Here is a 3,928-nt window from a genome sequence, read left to right on the forward strand (position 1 = left end):
GGGTAGTGTCTGAATAATAAGGGTGGAGGGGGGGAGTCTCTTTGGGCTCCTCTGTGGTCTCTCTGTCCAGTGGTTTTATGGCATACAACCCACGCTGGATGGAGCAGCTCTCATATCTAGAAATCTGACCGAGTTTATTTCTACAAAAATTTTACAAAATAGATGCGAAGTAGAAATTTCACTAAAATATTTGTCAGTGAATTCCAACCAATCTCCCTTTATGGTTGTGAAGTTTGGGTCGACTCAGTCTTCAGGACTACACTAGATGGGACAACCCTCTGACAGAGACCCTGCATGCAGAAATCTCTAGTTCTATATAAACATCCAAAGAAAAACACCAATCAGTACACAGGGCAAGTGGACCAATAACAGATTCAATTCAAGTGGATCACTCCCAAGGTTTCGATGTGAGATATGTTTATTTCATTTTCACTTCCCCTAAAGCATTTGGTCTGATGAATCATTTCTACAAATCCAAAAACTTTTAAATCCCAATCTGGATTATTAAATCCTGAATTTACAAACTGAATGTCAAAGCACTCAAATAATCAATCCATTAAAAAAACATTGCTGCCAGTAGAAGTGTTTCCTGTGTATTCATTGTGTTAGCAGTGAAGTCCATTTACACAGTTGTACATGTGAACAGAGCTGGATGCTGCTCATTGATCCTGACAGTAACAACAGCAGAGTGAACAGAGACAAAAATAAACATCAGACAGAATGAAATCATTTTACAAAAGTGTTAAAATGTTGATCATCAAAGTGATGAAATCAGACTAATGAATGTTCAGTGTCTGAGTCTGAGACAGATCTGCTTCACAGTGCAGAGTGTGTGTGATGGTGAACAGAAGATGTGTATAAGAGACAGAACGTGACCATGTTCTCCTCCAGCAGCTGGAACAGATGATAAACTGATCATTTCATTTAGAAAACAACATGTGACTCATGCGTCAGTCTGAAGGCCTGCTGGTCTAAACACAGCAACATGGACACTGTTAGGACCTGGATGGAAATTCAGTATTTAATCTGTGGTTGATGGAGTTAAACAGTAACAGTGTGATTGTACATGTACAGACCATAAAGATGGAGTCCAGGTCTGGTTGATGCTGCTGGGCAGACTGATCACTGTGGACCTCTGAGCTCTGCTGCTCAACTCTGTGGAGAAAACACCAACTTTAAGGAAGATGAATGACTCCACTCTGACACACCTTATTACAGGTGACTGATGGATGGTGATGGATAAGAGGGAGTGATCTGTGGGATGATAACGCTGGGAACACCTCAGGGTCTCATCATCATCATCATCAACATCATCAGTCCTGGGCAGCAGAGCAACGTCCAGGGTTTGGTTTCTGTCTGGATGTTCAGTTTTAAATTCTTACCTTCCATCAGCAGGTTGTTGAACTTTAAAGTCAATAAGACGAAACATTGACCGGTCACTCTTCATGGACACACAGCTGGGTTCAGGAGAGTCTGGTCTCTGCTGCTGCTTCCTGACACTAACAAACAAGTGACAAATGAAAAGCAGTTTTAACCTGAGAACAGATGGATTGTGAGCAGACTGTCTCCAGGTGAAATGTTAGCAGCAGATAGAGAATCAGTGAGAAGACAGTGGTTGAGTAACGTTCTCCTGTTCATCAACATGTCTCCTGTCTAATCAGCTGTTGGCTATTTGTTCACTAAGACAGGAGTTTTTCAAAGCTGTTATTGAGTAGTTGATGGCAGATGTGACAGTGAGTGTGAATAATGATGGAGCAGTGATGTGAGTCATGGACAGTTAGAGATCCTCATCTCACCTCTGAGCTCTGGTCTTTCTCTCATGTTCCCCACACAGAGAGGTTTTAGAGGGAGGGGCTCCCTCCTCTCTGTCCTCACACTGATCCATGGCAGAGCCCCCACCTGCTGGGAGAGCTGCACTCGGTCTTCAAGACCAACTTTACAGTGATGTCTACCACTATTTCATTGAGGGCTCTACCACCAGACGATGTTAAGGATAAAGAAGAACGTTCCTTTCTATTAAATAGCGTTTTTGTCTAGTAGAGAAAATATATGGAACAAATTAGAGTTCACTTCATTTGACTGACGATATAAATCAGTTCTGTGGTAGAATAAAGAAAACACTCACCAGGTGAATTCAGATCTACATCCAGTCACAGAGTCATTCTTCTTTTACCTGGAGAGGAAACAAAATGAGAAACTGCTGCAATTCCTCCTCCATCAGTCCATCATCATCAATCTGAAGACACTGTCACACTCTCATCACTTCACATTCAAAACCTAGAAACACTAACATGACAATAAATCAGTGTCACCTACAACCAGAAAGTTAATCTCCAATCAGAAGGAACCTGCCAGGAAACTCTGACAGGACGTATCACGTATCACTTCTTTTATAGCTGCTATAGTCGTGTTATATATTTTATGTCTTATTTTACTTTGTCCTTTTAAGGGAGCCATGAAGTCATGGAAACTTCAAAGAGCCACAAATAATATTAATATTATTTTGTTATAAAAAGAAATGTTTATTGTTGTAACGTGAAGTTTGTATGTTGTAATAATGTGAAAATATTGATTTGTAACATGAAAATATGTTGTTAAAATGTGAAAAGTTTGTGACTGAATATGGTGACCTTTGATACTGACAAAACAATAAAATGAATTGCGCACACACAATTCATGGCTTCAATAAAAATGTTCACACAAAAAAAATTTAAACAGTTTCACAACGTTTGACTGCACTTTATATAAAATCTGTCAACATAGAATCACATTTCTTTGTTTCAGTGGAGTGAGTTTTGTGCTGAAAGCTAATAAAAGTTAATAAAACTATTTTTATTGATCAGTTTGCTGTTATAACCCATCTAGCTGTAGTATTGCTAACATAACTGCAGCAGATTTTTATTTCTATGATCAACATATTAGCATGATTAGCGCAGCATGAATGAGTAAATTAATGGTACAGAGGTAACATTCATGTTGATGTACATTTCAATGTGCAGATGTTTCCAGTAGTTTTTCTCCTCTATGTTCATATACATGAAAATGAAGGAGACTAAACATTAGATACTTACAACACCAGCACAGAGTGGCAACTATGAACCACAGAATCAAACAGTCGTGTCACCAAAACATTTATTGCAGCACTGTTATATTGCATTACATCACACTACGGCTGGGACGATTATCCGACGTAATCGACGTTGTCGATTGTAAAAATTATTCGACGTGGAATTTTAGTGTCAACGCGTCGTGTAAAACCACACAGGGAAAATGTTCATAGAACAAAACCGGAACTTTCTAATGGGACCGTTTATATCCATCGTCTTTGGTTTACCCGGATACAAGCGCAGCGCACGGACTGGGACAACGCGGTGACGTAATTGAAGTCAGTGACTACGTGAATGATTTGCGAGATGTGTATAAGAGACAGTTTCCAGCCACACTGACAAAAAACAGAAGCTGAATCCTGAATGAAATTTCTCTGAATTTCAGTCAAGAAAATGTAAAAATCTAGTGTAACATGTGCAGCTGTGTTCTCATGCATCAAACTTAAAACACACTCACACTTCCTCAGACCAGGTCTCAGTCTCTGTGGTCCACAATGGTCCACCCTAGAGGAAGAAACAAAGTCAGAGTCAACTTCATCACCTTCACTCATATCCACAATGAAACATGAAGCAGAGCTCCTCAGTTAGTCAGAGACACAGTGAGACAGCTGCTGGTGTCTGTCCATCTGTCCATACCTGAGAGTGTCCAGTCTCCAGTGTGGATCCTCCAGTCCAGCAGACAGCAGCTTCACTCCTGAGTCTCCTGGATGATTGTAGCTCAGGTCCAGCTCTCTCAGATGGGAGGGGTTGGAGCTCAGAGCTGAGGCCAGAGAAGCACAGCCTTCCTCTGTGACCTGACATCCTGACAGACTGAACACACA

At 40.6% G+C, this 3,928-nt stretch overlaps 1 protein-coding gene and 1 long non-coding RNA gene across 3 annotated transcripts in view; both read right to left on the reverse strand.

Moving 5' to 3' along the window:
• Positions 1-3,928, reverse strand: part of LOC111645231 (NACHT, LRR and PYD domains-containing protein 3-like) — a 40,788-nt gene that overhangs the window by 20,652 nt on the left and 16,208 nt on the right. The gene's annotated exons all lie outside the window — the stretch shown is intronic.
• Positions 1,895-3,928, reverse strand: part of LOC111645203 (uncharacterized) — a 3,281-nt gene continuing 1,247 nt past the window's right edge. Inside the window, exons 2-3 of one of the 2 annotated variants that reach the window (XR_002759851.2) lie at positions 2,126-2,173; positions 1,895-2,033 (exon numbers count right to left, since the gene is read on the reverse strand). This is a non-coding gene — a long non-coding RNA (uncharacterized LOC111645203). Of the gene's footprint in view, positions 2,034-2,125; positions 2,278-3,928 lie in introns of both variants that reach the window. The other variant, XR_015436298.1, reaches the window with a different exon arrangement.

The sequence above is a fragment of the Seriola lalandi genome, unplaced genomic scaffold, assembly GCF_002814215.2.
Source record: "Seriola lalandi dorsalis isolate HSWRI2012SDOR001 ecotype SW California unplaced genomic scaffold, Sedor1 jcf7180002054947, whole genome shotgun sequence".
Taxonomy (NCBI): Eukaryota; Metazoa; Chordata; class Actinopteri; order Carangiformes; family Carangidae; genus Seriola; species Seriola lalandi.